At 48.3% G+C, this 19,668-nt stretch overlaps 1 protein-coding gene and 1 pseudogene across 1 annotated transcript in view; one reads left to right on the plus strand and one right to left on the minus strand.

Annotated features, from left to right (window-relative positions):
* GYPC (glycophorin C (Gerbich blood group)) overlaps positions 1 to 19,668 on the minus strand; it is a 43,058-nt gene that overhangs the window by 15,089 nt on the left and 8,301 nt on the right. The window lies entirely within an intron of this gene.
* On the plus strand, positions 11,033 to 11,303 carry LOC110585683 (annotated as a pseudogene).

Below are 19,668 nucleotides of genomic sequence, written 5' to 3' on the forward strand. Positions count from 1 at the left end.
GTGCGGTACTCGACCATAGCAAGAAGTATGGCCTCCGTCTGAGAGGGTGGGAAGAAGCCAGGGAGGGTCTCCCACGGGGCTGTTTGGGTTGTTTTATATGAGCAGCGCCGCCACGGCTGCCGTGCTGAGGACAGATGTGGGGGTGAGGCTGGGAGGAGCCACTACGGCCGTGGCCCAGGCAGGTGCTTAGGCCTGCACAGTGGTGGCGCTGCTGAGGAAGAACGGAGGTATTTTAGACATGTCTGGAATTGGGGTCCATGGGAGTTGCTGTTGGATTAGATGTAGGGTGAGCAAATTAAAAAAAATAAAATAAAAAAGAAAACAGAGAGGAGGAAGAGTCAAGGTTTTGGCCCGAGCGGGAAGGCTGGGTCTTCGTTCACTAGGGCGGGGGGATCAGTGTGATTGGGGGGGGATGCTATGCCCAGAGAGCCTTCAAGTCACCGTACACAGGGCCTGGGGCTTGGGGGACAAATAAGGGCTGGAGACCCAGCTAGGGCCTCCAGGGTCTCAGTGGCATTGACAGCCTAGGGCAGGAAAAAGAGTAAAAGCTGAGTCAGTGGTCTTCCATAGAGCATCCTGGAAGGGAGAAGGCAGAGGACCAGGAGGAAAGCAGGGAACACTGTGTCAGGAAGATCTCAGCTTTCCCTTTGCTGCTGTCCATGGACTGCGTGTGTGCTAGACCCATCTCTTACTAACCTCTGCTGAGATCCTCTCCTCTCCCCTGCATCACTGAATCGGCTCCCTCCACCAGATCACCTCTGGCAACATGACCATCCCCAAGCTTAAGAAAAGGAAAGCCTCCCCTGATATCCTGTCTCCCTCTTGCTCCTGGCCCCTTTCTCGTGCCCTTCACAGCAAAGCTCCGCTAAAACATTTCTATAAGTGCTTTTGGTGCTTGAAGTGCTTCTTTTTCTTTTTTTCCAGTGAGATAAACTGAAACGGAGCCTTCTACAGAATGTGGGAGGCTTGGAGAGAGTGGAGGCAGGGAAAGGTGGTGGTTTGCTGGACAGCACACTCAGGCTGTGGTCATGGCGCTGAGGTGGGTCTGGTCAGTGTGAGCGTGTGTGAGTGTGAGTGTGCAAGCGTGTGTTTGTGTGTGAGTGAGTGGGGTGTGCTTGCAGCCATGGCCATGTTTGAGTGCAGGCATGTAGCATGGAGAAGTTGGATGTATCTAGACTGAGCCAACAGGATAGAATGAGAAAAGACAAAGAGAGCATTCAACCCAAACCAGCTTGGGTGATACCAGTAGACGAATAGCTCAGAGGTCTTGTCCTCCTGGAGTTCACGTTCTAGGGAGGAAATACAGATGATGCAAAGGAGAAATAAATAAGCTCTGTAGTGTGCTAGATGGTGCTAAGAGAAAAAATGAAGCAGAAAAGAGGATGGGTCTCAGGGTGGGGGCTGCAAGTTTAAACAGTGCAGCCTGGAGGGCATCAGGAAGAAGGTGGCATGTGGCTGGGGCCTGAACCAGGCAATGCGGGGAGGATGAGGGTATCTGGGGAACAGTGTTGCACACAGAGGGAGCAGCAAGTGCAAAGGCACCAAGGTGGGAGCAGCTCTGCATATTTCAGGACCAGTCAGAAGGCTGGTGTGGCCGTAATGAAATGAATTGTAGAAGACAGGGTTGGAGCATGAACTGGGGTTAGACCACGTAGGGCTTTGAGAGCCCTGTATGGGCATCAGCTCTTACCCTGAGGTAGATGGGAGCCATGGGAGGATTCTGAGCAAAGGAGTGGCAGGAACTGAGATGTTGACAGGATTACACTATACAGGGGAAGGGGATCATGGTGGGGATGGTGGCTTGGACTCTAGTGGGAGAGGTGAGAAGTGGTGGGCTTGAACATACTTTCTAGTGATTACTGGTAGGAGTTGAGGACATACAACAAAGGACCACAGTGATGGGCTGCAGAATCTGAGCTGCAGAAGGGAGGAGGTGAAAAAGGAAGGGAAGCGGCCAGGCTGCAGAGGCAAGGGCGCCCCTGGGCTGAGGAACTGCCTGAGTGGACATGGGCACGAGCTAGGAGTGCCGGGGACCCTTGGAAGGCAGGCTGACTGAAATGGAGACTGGGGTCACTCGTAGTGTCCCCTGCCAGTGAGTGACCATAGGAGCTGGTGGCTGATGTGAATTGCAGTTGAGGCAAGTCCCCTGTGTGTGTGCACAGCATTAAGAATGACTGTGGCCGTGTGTGAGAGAGGCAGCAGAGGCAATGGCCTCAGCCCAGAGAACAGGATGTGGGCTTTTTAGCAGGAAGGGGCTCTGAGGGTGAAACGGGTAGCAGTGCCTTGCAAGTAGCTTCTGTCTCCACACTCTACCCTGTGGCACAAGAACGTGGGGGAGAAAATCAGCATCCTCAGGGAGCCGGGCTGATCCTCCCCCATGGGAGAAGAGGCTGAGGGGAGGGGACTTGGTGAGGCGGTCAGGGGCTTAGGGACAGAGATGCCAGGCAGCGCTGAGGGCCTGGTCAGCGGGGGAAGCACTGAGCCACAGGGGAGAGGTCTGGGGCACGTGTGTCCTTGGTGTCTGTGTGTGGGAGGCCCGGGGCACTCTCAAAGTTGTCTGTGTGTGTCTCTCTCTTCCATCCAGCCGCTCTTCTCTCCCCGGTCATTCAGTCCCCAGAGGGACCTTCTGATGATTCAAAGGCTAAAGTCAGTGGCATCTAGGCCACGAGGGGCCTGAGAAGCTGAGACGTCTGTCCCTTCCCTCTGATCGATGTTGGGTGCAGGCCTCTGTGTCTGGCCAGATGCTTGTTGGTTCTTCTGCTGATCTAGTCCAAGTTCTACTGCCTGACATTTCAGAACTTCTGGATGCCTACAGCCCTTATTTCAGGTACAAATCCTCTCAATTTGCCTTTTATCCTTGCTTTTCATGTTTCAGCCTCCTGGCTGGAAGGAAGCTCCTGGGAGGCCTGAGCATGCACCATGCCATCTCAACTCTGGGCCTTTGCAAACTCCTGTTCTGCCAACAAGTTTAGATCATGTCACCTCCTCTGGGAGGCCTTCCCTGACTTCTGCAAAGGGCCTATGTGCTCCTTCCTCTATTCCTGCAGGAGGCAGCCAGTTTTCTCATAAATATTTTAGGCTTTACATAGACCACATGTGGTCTCTGTTCATATTCTTCTTTGTTTTATTTGTTGGTTTATTTGTTTTTTTTTAACAATATTTTAAAAATGTAAAAACCATGACTCTATCAAAACAGGCCAGAGGCTGGGTTTAGCCTGAAGGCTGCAGTTTGCTGAACAACTTGTTCAAATCACCATTAACATGCTTTGCAGTTGTCTGTCTCCGCGCTGATTTTTTTTTTTAAAGATTTTATTTATTTATTTGAGAGAGAGAATGAGATAGAGAGAGAGCATGAGAGGGGGGAGGGTCAGAGGGAGAAGTAGACTCCCTGCTGAGCAGGGAGCCCGATGCGGGACTCGATCCCGGGACTCCAGGATCATGACCTGAGCCGAAGGCAGTCGCTTAACCAACTGAGCCACCCAGGCGCCCTCCGCACTGATTTTTAACTACTAGAGGGCAAGGACTGTATTTTATATACCTCAACATCTGACACAATGCTACGTAAACAAATAAGTGATGTTGCATAAAATATCCTCTGACATGTCCCAGCTGACTCTTTTATCATTTCTCTGTACACCTGCCTCTCACATGTTAAATAAATAACCTCCTTAAGAGTCTCCAAGTCAGCCATTAAACAGTCCTTCCACAGATGCACCCTAAGCTTTCAATGATATTAATGGATGTCATTTATTAAGCTCCTGGTATGCAGCAGGCAAGTGTGGAGTCCTGGGGACACAGAAGTGAAGCCAACCGACTCTGGGGGTGTGTGTGTGTGTGTGTGTGCATGTGCTCACACAAGTAACTCAAGTACCGATCACTCGGTCTCTGCACAGCCCAGGGTCACACTGACGTGCCCTCTATGATCCCAGCTGGATCACATGCAGTAATCCTTACCACTTCTCTGGAGGACTTAATTCACTTAAAAAATCATATAATTGCATTTTCAGCATAATTAGGTACCTAATTACATGACTAAATGTCCTCGATCAGGCTGCATGTGTAAATAATGATGATTTAGTTAGCCATGCTTTGTTATCGGCTTTCCAGAAGGCTCATCAGTTGGCGAACAGGATGTGGAAAAGTGTTTTTCTCCTTCCTTCACTGGGTTTGAGAGACAGGAGCGGCAGAGCCCTTTCCTGTTGGGAGAGGAGCAGGGTGGGGAGAACAGGAGGTGGAGGGGACTCCTACTGCCTGGGGATCTTGGTTCAAAGCCTCAGGTAGTGCCTGTCAGATAAGGGCATGAGTGCCCACATTCTAAAGACAGACAAGACCACTTTCCCCCAAGATGTGCTAAGGGAGGCCAAAGTGGCCCTGAGATAGCTGGACCTCCAGATTATAGACCAGAAGGGTAGGACTGTGGTGGGGATTCTGGAAGGAAGGAAAGCCACAGGAGTAGGAGGCATGCATGGCTCCTCTTCTATTCCCTGGAATATTTCTCCTCCTCCCAAGCCAGTGAGGGCACCCACACCAAGGGATAAGGCTTTCTCCCCTCCCTGGGCTGAGGTGTGCTGAGGTTCACTGTTCTTACACATGCAGTGGATCATGAAAGAACCTACCTCAGAGGGCAGCTGTGAGGATGACATGAGATGATGCATATAGATGGTGCAGTATGATTTTATATACAATACTTGTTAGCTAGCATTGTGAATGATACTTCTGGGGTTTGTTTTTTAAGCTGGACTAATGTTTGAAAGGGAGGGTATATTTTGACCTCTATATTGGGAGTGTATTGCTTGGGGCAGTGATGAAGAGAAGGGCAAACGCACATCAACACACTGCTCTACAGAAATCATCTTAAAGTGATTGAAGGGGGCATTGTGATGCACAGCACAGGGAGTGTGGATTGTGGTGCCAGAGAGGTATGGCTATAGGTCCTGGCTCCTGAGTCCCACCTGCATGTGACCTTCTCTAATGTTCAGCTAACTCACCAATACAGAAGGATGCACCTGCATGGCTCCAAGAGAGGCAATGCCCAACACATGCAAACTCTTCTTATCATTCCCACTTATTTGAGCATAGCTCCTGCACGTTTGTGTGTACGTACATATGGCTCCTAGATGCAGGGCCCCTATGGGGGTAGCAGAGGGGAACAGTGCTTGTGACTTGAGGGGTAGGGAATGCTTGTTTATCTCCTGGGATAGTTGTTTTCCAGATGCTTCCCACTCTGCTATTAGCCTTCCTTTGTCCTCTGGGTATCAGGGCAGAAAAGGGGCTTTAGGAAGTCACCAATTCACCTCATTTTGCATCCAGCACCAGAGCCAGGAAGCTGGCTGCCTCCAGTCAAGCCCCTGTGCTGTCTTTGTGCTTGGGGAGGAAAAGCTATTTCTCTTCACTGCACCCACCCCACCACCCCTCCACCACATCCTCCCACTGTATTTTTGGCTGATGAAGATGCTCTATAATACATCTCAATCCATCACCCTGGCACACTCCTGTTCTGTCTTCCCAGCCCCCCGTTCAGATCTTGTGATTTATATTTCCCTAACATTAATCTTTTAAAAGCAAAGAAGCTATAAACACATACATAACTCTTCCTCTTGTCAGTTGAAATCCCATGACACAAATCAATTGCCATCTAAATTAAATGTTTCTTTCATAGAAAGTGATAAATGCCCTGGAGACCAATCAAGAAAGCCAACAAACTTAGACTTTGTTTCACTTTGGAATTTTGCAGGTGGGTTAAAGTCCAATAACTGGTTATATTTCATGACCAACAGGAGTGGTGAATTGGATGTTTTAATACAGCTGATATGGACAGGAGACTTTATGCATCTTTCCTCATCAGGGATTTTAGCATATCAAATGCAGGGTTGAAATCTAACACATAATCTTAGGGGAAAAGGGTAAGTGCAGACACAATGTACTATTCTGTCAGACTGATCTATTACTTTCTTAAGCAAACCATGTAACAGAGTGAAAACAGAGTTACCAAAAGACACATCAGCCTGTTATAGAGTTGGATCTGTTTGACTAGTTAGGATTAGGACTCCCAGATATGCCAGATGGTCTAAGAGCAGATTTCAAATAATTTTATTCTGTTTAGCAGGGATGGTTTCATATTTTTAAAAATGCAATTTTTAATTCTATATCTTTCAAATATCTATTTTTGGGGGAAATATAGAAGCTATGTTTTTAGGAGAAGGAAGGAGATATATGAATGGCTAAATCCAGTACATATCTTGGGTTTACTTTCCTCTCTTCCTTTTCCATGTCTTATTGCTTCTTCCACCAACACTACCGCATTCAATATCATTAATAAATTTCATTATTCACCTCATTATGGGAAGAAGAGAGTCCTTTTTTTTTTTTTTTTTTTTTGAGAGAGAGAGAAAGCAGAGAGCATGAGAGGTGGTGGAGGGGCAGAGAGAGAGAGAGAGAGAGACAATGATGGAGCCTGATGCTGGGCTCAATCTCAGGACCCTGAGATCATAACCTGAGCTGCAATCAAGGGTTGGATGCTTAACTGCCTGAACCACTCAGGTGTCCCAGGAAGTAGAGAATCTTAAAGGTCAGGTAAAGAAACTACATCTTGTATTGTAGGACATGAACAGGTGAGAGATTATGGAAAAGGAGATTCTCTAGAAATTCTGAAGTAGTACAGGGATGGAGAGGAGAGCCTTTTCTCTTCCAAGTTTAGAAGAGCACTTGGAAGCCACTGAGAAAGGATCAGCATGACACAATGAGAGACTAACAAGACTGAGAGTAGTGGACATGAGCAGAGAGATATAGGTGTGAGGTGGGGGGTCCAGCAAGTCACACTTGACAAGGCTAGGAGTCTTGAGGGTTAGAGAGTTTGAAGTTCTGACAGGAGTGTGATTAGAAGTTAAGTGAAGGAGATGGTGTGATAGAAGAGGTAGGAGGTCTATGAACAATTATTTATTATTTTGTATTAAAATATATACAGTTAATGAATAACTTCCATAATTATACCATAATTATATTGTAATTATGTAAAATAAATTATTACAAAATAAATACATCACTTAAAGTATTAAATACTAGGATGTGTTTCAGATTTTCAAATTTACGTAAAAAATAGGTTTTTAACGATTGTGAGAGGCATCCATGTATGGATGGGATGAATGAGTAAGAAGGGGATCTTTTTTTTTTTTTATTTGACGGAGAAAGAGAGAGAGAGAGGGAACACAAGCAGGGGGAGTGGGAGAGGGAGAAGCAGGCTTCCCGCCGAGCAGGGAGCCTGATGCGGGGCTCGATCCCAGGACCCTGGGATCATGACCTGAGCCGAAGGCAGATGCTTAACGACTGAGCCACCCAGGAGCCCCGAGTAAGAAGGGGATCTTGACAATGCTTGAAATAAGGATGCTTTTTAAGACTAGGAGTGCTCATTTATCCAGAGGGCTTTGCACCCAGGCACTTTGCCTGGGAGTTGAGGCACTGAGTATGGGGTTCCTGCCTCAAAGCAGGAGCCTCTTGTTTGTGGTTCTCAACTCTGGCTGCACATCAGAATCACATGGGACCCTTTAAAAAACACCCATGCCCAGGTCCCATCCTCCTAGGGTTGCCAAATGAAATTGCAGACCACCAGTTAAATTTGAATTTTAGATAAACAACAACAAATTTCTTGGTATGAGTATGTCCCAAATATTGCAAGACAGCTCCATAGACTGTTCGGTTCTTTGTCAGCTCACCAGATAGATTGGGAGTTTTCTAAGGGGGATACACCTCAGGGAGAACCCTAGGATCTCCTGGGCACCAGCGCAGAGCCACAGGCACAAGCTAGCCTGAATTCTCACATTATCTCACATGTTCACAACCTTCCTGCTTGTCCTAAATGAGCCCATTGTACGTCACAAGGATTCTAATTCTATTTCACACCTCTAGGCTTTGGCTCATGCTGTTCCCTCTGCCTGAAATGTCCACTCCACCTGGCCTACCTGGGGAACGAATGTCTACACATCAAGGAAGATGTCTGTCCTGACCTCCCAGTGGAAGTGACCTCCTGTTACTATGGACAGACTCACCAAGTATGTCAAAACAACTCTGGGGGTGCAGGGAGGGCCATGGCATCTTCATCTCGGTATCCTGGCATTTTACAAGGTGGCTTGCACATAGTAAGTCAGTGGTTATCCAAAGCTTACTGAGAGAAAGGTCTTCTCAGTGGCTCAGATTGAAATGCAGCACTCACTGCCATGTCCACTTCCCCCAAAACTCTCTAGCATCCCCTTCTCCATCAACCCTCCTTGCCAAACCTTTACCTCAATTGCTCCTCATGGGGTCCTGCTGCCTGTGGCCACCAGAAGTCTATTTGGTGCTTAGGAATGGAAAGACACTTCCTGGGTCTCACTGCCCCTGTTTCTGAGGGGATGGGCCCTGGGGACAGGTCTGAGAAAGCAGCTGGTGAGCGGCTGGGCCCAGACCCACTTTATCAGCCCTAGGCCCACCAGGTCAGGCACCGGATCTCCCTGCAGCTGCCTGATAAGAGGCTCAGCTCTGCTTTCTTACCGCCTAGAGCCTTATCAGAGGCAGGCCTGGGTGAAGGTTCCATTGCCCTCAGTGTGAATGAAAGGGAGGGAAAAAGGCCCTCGGAAGAAATATGATGTCCTTGCACTCAGACACAGTCAAGCTGGCTGCCTGCCTGTGAGTCCGAGCCCTACTGGTACAGATGGAGAGGGGCTCGGGCCAAGGCACCACAGGCTTCCCTATGCAAGAGTGAGTGGGGACCCTCATGCACACTGGGTCTGAAGCTTACAGAGACCTGAGCTCAGTGAGGGTGGGTACTGCCTTTCAGATCTCCGGACTTGGGTGTCTGTGTGTGTGTGTGTGTGTGTGCGCACGTGTGTTGGGGGGAGCAGGCAATGCTTAAGCTTGAAGCATTTGTTTCCTTAGAACTGTGGCACGTAAAGCGCTTGGTGTCCTAGAGAGGAGCATACTGCCTGCCTGCCCATGAGCCTGGAGAGTTGCAAAGGTTATGGGATCAAGTTACACCTGAATCCTAGTGCTGGCTTGACCAGGTGCTATCAGTGTGCCCTTGAGACAGACTTTACATCTTTTCCAGGAACATTCAGGTTACTGTGTTGTGTGAGGACCCCAGGCTCCTCTTCTAAGCAGGTGTGTAACAGCACTGTCCTTCCTGATGCGCACATGAACAGCTCGCCCTGGCACCCTGGTACAGAGAGCATTGGATAAATGCTAATGCCCTCTCCACCCCTCCACCCTCCGCTGTACCAGGCTGGGCGAGGACAGAGTGAGATCGGAAGTGTGAGCGGCTTTGCTATGTGCCGGTGATTCCAAGCACCAACAGTTGCCCAGGGGGCCTGATTTCCAACAGGGTCCTCAGGTGAAGATGAAAAGTCGAGTCGATCACTTCCGTAGAAGCCGGATTCTCGTGCTGGGATCATATTATCTGAGGGGAGGAGGCACACAGGACAAACTCCTGTGTCTATATTTAAGCGGCTTTGGTCACTTAACTGAACTGCTGTCTGGACTGCTTATCAGACTAAACAGAAAAGTGTGCAGATATAAAGCAGGTGCAAATAACCTCTCAACATCTTTCCCACTCTTATGAACCTGACTGCTAGTGTGACTTGCCTGGGCAGGGGAAGTTGTATTAATTTCTATCTTGCACATGGGTGGTGGGGATGGTGGGGGGAGAGCCTGAGGTGGTGGAATCTTGGGCTCTAATCTGAGCTGTCTGAGCCTGAGCTGGTCTCTTCAGTTCTCTGATTTCCAGGAGAAGGAGTTTGCATTCCTGGGCTCTACTTTCATTCTGCCAGGGAAGACCGGGTGAGGCTGAACATAGTACGGGGACCTTCTTCTCCAGCAAGGTGGCAGGTTGGACCCCAGAAGCAGCAGGATGGACCACCCTTGTGCACACCCTGGGATCTGTAGCTGCGGGGCCAGCCAGCTCACTTCCCAAGTTCAGAAAACAGTGCTTCTCATCCACAGCCCAGGCAAGGAAGAGGGATAACTCTCCACATGGCAGGGGTTGGGCCAGGTGCATTGTCCCAGACCTTATTGAAACCTCTCACCCCCTCGGGAGGTTATCACCTCTCTTTTCAGATTTGGAGCTGGATATTCAGGAGTGTTTTCGCATGTTCTCTCTTCACCCTCTTCTAGGCCAGACCATCCACCTCAGGGGAGAAGGTTGCTGCTCTGTGCTCTATGCTGGGTTGGTACCCCCAGGGTTTCCATGGACCCAGAGCTGCCTGTGAGGGGCTGATCCACATCCTTTTGCTCCAGGCTGCTCCATCAGGGGCCTGAGTGCCCTGTGAACTGCAGGTGCATGGGGCCCCGGACCCTACACTCATACTCAGTCCCTGCAGAAAACCTTCAGACCCAGAAGGTGCAACCAGCAATTTCAGAGAGGCTTCTGGAAGCTGGCCTCTGTGTGCGCTCAACTAAGGCATCTCTCAGGACAGCTGAGGACAAATGGGGGTCTTGGTACTACAGTACCCCCCTGTCTCCCATCTTCCTGTGTTTCAGGCACTCCTCAGGAGGTCCCTACCTTCTTCTCCCCTCCCACGCACTCTCACCACATGCCATGGCTCATTCAGGGCCTCGCTCTTAGTCTTTTGCTGGAGCATTAGCTGAGATGCTCAAGGGCTCCTCTATCAGGGTCAGAAGCATTCTAGTAGGAGGTTTGGAGACCCCAAAATTTGGGAGGATAGTGGAATTCCAGCTGCTACAACAGGTGCTGGGAGATAGTCCCATTGTCTCTCTGCCACCTCCCCTGTCGGTCTTAATCTCCTTCTTACCACTTCCCACCCTCCTCCCCCAGTCACACTGCCTCCTGGCTGTTCCTTGATCAGGCCAGGCCTCCTTCTACCTCAGGGCCTTTGCACTTGCTATGCTCTCTACCTATTATGTCCTCTCTCAGATATTCCTGTTTGACTCCCTGGCTTCCTTTAGGTCTTTCTCAAACATCATCTCTCCCAGTGAAGACTTCTCTGGCCATGCTCTTTAAAATGGTACCTCCCTTGCCTCTCTGGGCTCAGACCTAGTTTGTGGTGACATGGCTAAATGCACCAAGAAGGTCTGAATCGTGGGTAAATATGGGAGCCGTTATGGTGCTTCCTCAGGAAAATGGTGGAGAAGACTGAACTAAGCCAGCACGCCAAGTACACTTGCTCCTTCTATGGAAAAACCAAGATGAAAAGACGAGCTGTGGGGATCTGGCATTGTGGCTCCTACATGAAAACTGTAGCCACTGGCACCTAGACCTACAACACCACTTCTGCCGTCACAGAAGTGACAGAATACTGAAGGAGCTGAAAGACCAGTAGAAGCTCTACCATTTGAAACATTGCTATCCTATAATAAATGAATTCATTTATGTAACAAAACAAAACAAAAAAATTAAATAAAATGATACGTCCCTCATCCCTGGCCTTCCTTATCTCCCTTCTTGATTTGATTGTCTTCTCTAGCACTTGGCACTGTCTGATGTACTGAGCATTATGCCCATGTGTCTAGTGTCTATCTGTCCAAGCCCCATAGAATATAAGCTCCCTTTTGTGATTACTGCTAGTTTGTTCACTGTCATATCCCTAGAACCTCACACAGTTGGTCCTCAATACATGGCCATGGAATGTGATTCCTGGCCTACCAGCTAACTGGTGTCGGTGGCGTAGGCAAAGAACATGGGTGTAGACTCAGGGACACCATTTTATAACAGGTCAAATGCGAAAACACTCCTGAGTATCCAGCTCCAAATCTGAAAAGAGAGGTGATAACCTCCCGAGGGGGTGAGAGGTTTCAATAAGGTCTGGGACAATGCACCTGGCCAACCCCTGCCATGTGGAGAGTTATCCCTCTTCCTTGCCTGGGCTGTGGATGAGAAGCACTGTTTTCTGAACTTGGGAAGTGAGCTGGCTGGCCCCGCAGCTACAGATCCCAGACGGAGCCTGTCTTATGTGTTGCCTTTCCTCCCACCCCTGTCAGGGTGAGGTGAGAATTTTCTGCAGGGCAGCAGCAGAGCCCCGAGTGCCTGTACTGACAGAGGGGTGACTGGAGGACAAGAGACAGTGAAGACTGCAAGAGTGGCCCTCCCCTTGGTGGCTTGGGCACTGGCAGATCAAGTTATGAGAACCAAGGCACTTTGTGTGTTCTCAGCTTGGCCCACGTGGGCCTCCCTGTCTGATGTCTGGTCCTTGACCTTGACTGCAGGTCTTTCTTCCATGGCTTCTTATTCATCAGTGGGGTGGTGGTTTCCCTGGAGAGAGGCAATGGGGCCCAGATGGGCTCTAGTCCTGGAAATTGAGCCATTAGAAATTCCCCTGTTGGTTTAAGTCAGGAGTTGACACACGTTTTTGATAAAGGGCCATGTGGTAAATAGTGTAGGCTTTGAGTGCCATATGGTCTCTTACAAAAAAGCAGTCATAGACAAATGAATGGGAGTAGCTGTGTTCCAATAAAACTTTATTTATAAAAACAGGTGGCAGACTGGATTGGAGCTGTGGGCCTTAGTTTGCAGACCCCTGGTTTAAGTCTCTGTATCACTGAGTCTCTCTCTTCCCACTCAGGCTAATACTATTTGTCCCATGCTAAGCCTGGGCCTTTAAGGTGTCCACAGGGAGGAAGCCATTGAGTGGCCAAGCTGCACCGTGAACCCAGGTCTATCACACTGAAGGCCTGAATTTTCACCTGCGCAATGCACAGCTGTTCGAATGTAGGCTCGCTGTCCACTGCCGTGGCCACCTTCTACAGATTAAAGAGTCTGGTGACACATGGGGCTCACTGCATCCTGGACATCCCGTGGGGTGGCGGGTACACAAACATCGGGACATAGAGACCAAAGGGGGTGAGATCACTATCCTGAGGTTGTCCTCATGGCTTAGTGGTGGAGCCAACAGTAGCTGGCGATGTGGCAAGGAGGGGTGGGGTCCTGCTTCTGAGTTAAACCTTGCACAGGGTCAAAGCCATCTGTGCTGGTGAGGGCAGTGGCCTGGGCCTTTCTGACTTGGCTCTATGTATCTTCTCTGGCCAATTGCACTAATTGTCCAGGCCCTGTCACAGAGGGACTTTTCAGGGAATCCTGAGCCCTTGGGGCATTGGGTCCCAGAATAGGATAAATGGCCAGAGCTGGCTGCATCGTAAGGGCTTGGTGCAGGGAGGCCAGAGGAGGTCTGGGAAGTGTCCTGCTGCAGTCCGAGCGTCCCTGAGTGGGGCGTTGTTGGCTCAGAAGGAGATATCATGAACTGAGACAGAGGAGAATGCCACCCTGTGCTCATTCCCTCTTGCAGAGGGCCCTCTCACGGGAGCTCAAAGGAGAACCATGGGGGACCCTGGAGGCAGGAGGCAGGGCAGTGAGAGGTCAGCCTTTTATCTGCCCAGACAGTCAGACTTCTGTTCCCACAGCCCCTGGACAAGGAGGGCAAGATAAGGCCAGGAACTCAGATAATTGTGCCTCCAAGGCGGTACAACTTCAGAGTTGGGTTATCCCAAAAGCACCACCCTGGAAACAGAGGGAAGAAAGAACAGTGAAAATAGGCAGGCGGAGACCAAAGCCTCAGGAAATAAATGGCCCAGAAGTGCTCTTGAATGGGAAACACAGCCTCAGGGTTTCTGAACTTTGAAGGAAAACTGTGGATTCTGTCCCCCTTTGACTGTCCTCCAAGATGGATTTTGACTTTTTCCAGCATTGTTTGTTTTCTCAGTGAGTTACAAATATCATTTCACTAAGATCAAGTGTAGTATCTGTTCTTATCAGTTTTAAAATAGCATGTTCCAAAAGGTCTTTCGGAAGCTCCATGATTCTTAGATAGGAAATGTCCTAGGGGGAATTACCAGAGCCTGATACAAGGAAATGTAGTTAAAAAGCCCATTTGAACCAACTTTCTTTCCTCCTCCTGTGAAAGAAAACTTTGTTCTCCTTGGAAACTCACTATATTCTGCACATATGAATGGTGGTGGTGTGCAGAGGTTAAAAGACAGCCTAGGGGTTGGATGCCCCTGCCACTCACAGCAATGTCCTGTGTCCTGAAGATGGGGGTGCCACCCACAGCACCCCCCTCACAGTTAGGGACAGTGGCTACTGGTGAGTATGACCAGCAAACATTTGCTCAGCTCTTCAGACAGGCCAGATCACCCTGCATAGCGTGGGTACCCCGTATATTTACATGATATTCTTCCTTTTTACATCTTGTAATTTGTCTTTACTGAAGTCATTCCCTGAAGTTAGAACATTCTCAACAATCAACATTGATCTTTGACAACTTGTTTCCAAGATAAAATTGTATCTAGCTCAGTAGAAATTTACCATAATTTAATAATTACCTACCAATATTAGCTAATATTAGGTCATAATTTACATTTGGGGAGCTATATTACTTTAAGTTGTTCTTTAGATAGCTAGATATCTATTTAGCTATTTCAGTGAATAATCACAAGACATAGGCAATTTGATCTGCAACCTGAATTCGCGTGATAAGAAATGTCTCCCTAGGAGGATTGGTTGCTTTTTTTTCCTGTTACGATGTGTGTCTTGCTGCTCCAAGAAGCCCAACAATGCTTTGAGGGCAGGAATCTTGTCTTATACTTTATTTGCCTCTTCCTTAATCCCTAGGACAGTTGAGAAGGATGGATGTTTCTACTGATGAACCAGGAATGTATAGTGTTTAGTAAAAATTTGTGCATAAATTGCTTTCATAATCAACTCTTCTGTCCAGTTTCCTTTCCTACTTCTCAGATTTTCTTCATGGACTCTGAGCATTGGGGTTCTGAAGTTTGATAAGAACTGTCCTCATGGAATTAATTGGTAGAGTGATGGACACCTGGGCATACATTACAGTCTGGTTGTAGGCAAACATTTAACCACAGTGAAAACATTTTATGGCTTCATGGAATGGAAATGTCTACAACGGAAAGATACTGAGATCCAAGCTCCCAAGTATCATCACTGACAACCAACAGTGACTGGATGTCAATGAACCACTCTGGCTTAGGCACCAGGCACTAGGCAGGAAGGAGTTTGCAGACTGGGTTACACGAAGCCCTTGGTGTCCAGCAATAACTAGAGAGTGAACCATCACAAGGGGCCCCTGGAGTGTGGTCACCCACCTCTCATCCTTAACTCAACTACATCAGATAGGCTCTTATCTCTTTTATATTTCCAGACTTCATCTAAGAATTTATTTTGTGGAAATACTATTTCTGCTGAAAATAATTGCAGTGGAGACTTGTAGCTGTGACACTACTTTGTGTGTGTGTGTGTGTGTGTGTGTTTGGGGTGGAGACCCTAGATGAGAAGCTACTTGTTTTGGAGTTTCAGGATACATGACCTTTATTCCAGAGGGGACCTGCACAGCTGCATGCACCTGAACCAGGTGTGGCCAGTGGCTTGAAGGGTATTTTGAATTCCTTTGCCCTCTGATGTTCTTGGGTCTTGCTCCCCAACTAGGCTGAAGACATTTTGAAGAGAGGGTCTGTGTCCCCTGTATCTCCTGTGTGGTCCCTTGCACACAGGTGGTGTTCACTGGATCAAAATCAAAGTGCATCAGACTGAATTACGGTAATCTGAAAGTGGTGCTCTGGACTGGATACACCAGAAGTGGCTAGAAAGCTGAAGGTCTCATGGCTTGTGTCACCTGCTTCCCAAGGGGTACCTGAAGACTTGGAACTTATAAAGGGACCCCAGATGATGTGATTGGCTGGGAGTGAAGAGGGGTGTGTACAGGGGTCAAATCTGGAAACCGGCCCTGAATTTAACCACTGGTACATGTAGGTGTTGCATCGATAACCTGCCAGAGAGAAGGCTGCCTTTATTAATGGGCTTACTAATCGATTTTTGTCTTTGTTAATAGATTCTAGATGGACTCAAAGGGGGAAGGCATGAAAGAGGCAATGCTGAGCCCAAACCCCAAATCATCAAAACAACCTTGCTGACTTCTTTAGACCTGTGTGTCCCTGTCTGCCACATGAGGAGGGTGGTTAAGGGGATCCGGCCTGAACATTGCACTGACCTCAGATGAGAGCACAGACAGAAGAGGCTTTGAGAAGCAGAACACACTGCCAATAGTCAGGTGTACTGCAGAAATACCAGACTGAGGCAAAGAGATGGGAGCAGTGTCTGAAAACTGGTGGCATAGGAAAAAGTTTCGAAAGCATGCCCGAGGCCAAAGATGCTGTAGGCAGCACGTCTCACATTTGTTTCCAGCTATCTCTGTGAGGTCAGTAGGGCCCATAGACTAAATGTCTGTTCACCCTGCCCCAGGCCAAACTAGAACCCAAGAGAGCTCCTCCTTGCCTTGAACCTGGCGGTGACACCAGTCTGTTGCTGAGGACTGCAAGGAAGGTAAAGGGCATATGTGTGTGCATGTGTGTGTGTGTGTGTGTGTATCTGTATGCACGTGCGTTTACAGGAAGGTACAAGAGAATGTAGGGCCAGTGGCAAAGTTTCTTCCTTTTGGTGACCCTACAGTCCCAGCATCAGCTCCTCAGCATCACCCCCATCCTGTCCCCCACTTAAGGATCCGAGGAATGAGATTCTGTGGTACAAACAGTGCACTCACAAAGGAATCAGACACCTATGTCCCAGTCTTGCTCCACCTACTACCGCTGGCTGTGTGAATTCTTATAAGTCACTTAGCTTCTCTGAGCTTTACTTTATTTACTTTATTTCCTCTGAGCCTACTTTATTTCCAAAGAGGGAGAGTAGTCTCTCTTGAATGAAGATGGGGAACAGATTTGAAAGGACCTAGTAAACTATAACACACAATGCAGTAATGGTCCTGTGGCTTGAAATATTTTAACAAAAGACAAAGCTGCCAGTCCAGGGGTGGTTCTGTGGTGGAGGCATTCCAGGAATTGGCTAGAAATTGGTGGGGTCTTTATTCTCTCCCAGTGCCCTTGCAGTGAACCCAGGAGGCAGCTGCCCACTGCTTCCCCAGGGGAAAGTGAGACCTGTGTGTGGGTTGGCCTTGGCAGGCAGGACTCTCAAGGGCACAACCCGGCCCTTGTGTGCCACTATGGACATTTCATTAGTAGCTGCTGGGCCGGCAGGTGTGGGCTGGCAGAGGAGGGTAGAGCTGAGCACAAGCAGCCTGGGATAGGTGGATAAAGAAAGGCCTTTTCTTCCGAGGCAGGAGAGCAACCTCGGGCTGCAAAGAGCCGAGTAGAAGAGCATGGGGTCACGGGCAACCTTCTCCCGGCACGGGGGGTGCCGCATCCCACAGGTGGAGGGAGATACACCGAGCTCAAAGCTGGACAGTGCCAGTGGTGCACAGTGAGGGCCTGGGGACACAATCTCTTGAACCTCAGTTTCCATATTTCTAAACGGGAATTAATAATATCTAAATCCGTGCAACGTCTTCAGGATGAAACAAGGTACCATGTATATCCTCACTGGGTATGGAGTAGGACAGAGCAGGCACTCAGCAACACCCACCCCTTTGTGCCTGTGTGAAGATCCACACCATCCGGAGTGATCCGTGCAGCCCCAGGAGGTTCGTCATGCCTCCCTCCCCCAGCCCCTGCCTGCCCCCCCCCACCATCTTTATCTTTGCCCAGATCTCTCTCCCAACTGCCTTCCAGCTGTCATCTGGGTATCTCAAAGTCACCGCCACTCTAGAGAGAATCCTCTTACCCCTTTCCTCTTGCTCATATATATATATAAACATATATCTACAGTGAACATGAATTATTTCTGTAATAATGAAACAGGATAAAGAAAACCTATTTTTTTCTTTTAATTTTAAGTGAAGATCAACTTAATTACATGGCTTAAAAAGCCAAGAGAGTAAGAGAAAGATAGAGAGAGAGAGGGAGGGAGAGAGAGAGTGAGTCCTGGCTCCCCTCAAGCATTTACTTTTTTTTTTTTTTATTCTTATGTTAATCCCCATACATTACATCATTAGTTTTAGATGAAGTGTTCCATGATTCATTGTTTGTGCATAACACCCAGTGCTCCATGCAGAACGTGCCCTCCTCAATACCCACCACCAGGCTAACCCATCCTCCCATCCCCCTCCCCTCTAGAACCCTGTTTGTTTTTCAGAGTCCATCGTCTCTCATGGTTTGACATCCAAATGGCCAACAGACACATGAAAAAGTGCTCAATATCGCTCAGCATCAGGGAAATACAAATCAAAACCTCAATGAGATACCACCTCACACCAGTCAGAATGGCTAAAATTAACAAGTCAGGAAACGACAGATGTTGGCGGGGATGCGGAGAAAGGGGAACCCTCCTACACTGTTGGTGGGAATGCAAGCTGGTGCAGCCACTCTGGAAAACAGTATGGAGGTTCCTCAAAAAGTTGAAAATAGAGCTACCCTATGATCCAGCAATTGCACTACTGGGTATTTACCCCAAAGATACAAAAGTAGGGATCCAAAGGGGTACGTGCACCCCGATGTTTATAGCAGCAATGTCCACAATAGCCAAACAGTGGAAAGAGCCAAGATGTCCATCGACAGATGAATGGATAAAGAAGAGGTGGTATATATATACAATGGAATATTATGCAGCCATCAAAAGGAATGAGATCTTGCCATTTGCAACGACGTGGATGGAACTGGAGGGTAATATGTTGAGTGAAATAAGTCAAACAGAGAAAGACATGTATCATATGATCTCACTGATATGAGGAATTCTTAATCGCAGGAAACAAACTGAGTGTTGTTGGAGTGGGGGGTGGGGTGGGAGGGATGGGGTGACTGGGTGATAGACACTGGGGAGGGTATGTGCTCTGGTGAACGCTGTGAATTGTGCAAGACTGTTGAATCTCAGATCTGTACCTCTGAAACAAATAATGCAATATATGTTAAGAAAAAAAAAAGGTAAGCATTTACTTTTGACTGCATCTCCTGAGGGTGGAGGTAAAGGGCAGGCACAAAAACAGCCACGGCAGCCGGCCAGCCCGGGGGGGCTCTGCAGGGTTAGGCAGGACTGCCAGCGGAGGAGTGTGAGGATTCCAGGTAGGGCAGCCATGCAAAGGTGGTCAGAGTGCCGGGAGCAGGACAGAGTCCCATAGGGACAGCGGCAGTGCAGGGACCAGTGGGTACCCAGCCCCTTGGGCTCGAGTGCACTGAGCCAGGCAGGGATGCAGGGTGACCCTCTTGGGCCTGGGTGCTTTACCTTCATGGATCCCTTCCCCCCGAAAGATTAAAAGTTGTATTTTATAGTGGCATTGGTCTAAAGACAAATGTAATATTTAGTATTAAAAGTTCATTTTTTTTCCTTTTGATTTTAAGAGAAACACACATTTTTGTGTATCTCTAAGAGCATCATGGGTCCTAACCACTTGCCTACTAAGCAGGTTAGCCCTGGCCGAGCCCTTCCTAGAAAAACCCCGCTATCCAAGAGTGTGCGTGTGAGGGGTCGGCTGTGGCTCTCTGCAAGTCACGTTGGTTGCCTCTTGGGTTTCAGTATCATCATATGCAAAACAGAGATAAAAATACCTCCCGTAGGGTGGCTAGAGGGTGAAATGAGATAACTTATGGGAAGTGAAGCCTACTTTCTATCCTTTGAGTCAGGGAGATAGCCACCATAAGAGGAGAGTGGGTCAGGATAATTTATAGAATTTGTACTAAAAGGAAAAGAAAAAAGATTATGAAATTAAAAAAAAAAAAAGAAGGTTACTCAGGACTTTCAGCCATAGCTGAAATTAATTCACTAAAATGAGAATTTTTATAGAAGCTTAAGGAGAG

The sequence above is a fragment of the Neomonachus schauinslandi genome, chromosome 3 (genome assembly GCF_002201575.2).
Source record: "Neomonachus schauinslandi chromosome 3, ASM220157v2, whole genome shotgun sequence".
Taxonomy (NCBI): Eukaryota; Metazoa; Chordata; class Mammalia; order Carnivora; family Phocidae; genus Neomonachus; species Neomonachus schauinslandi.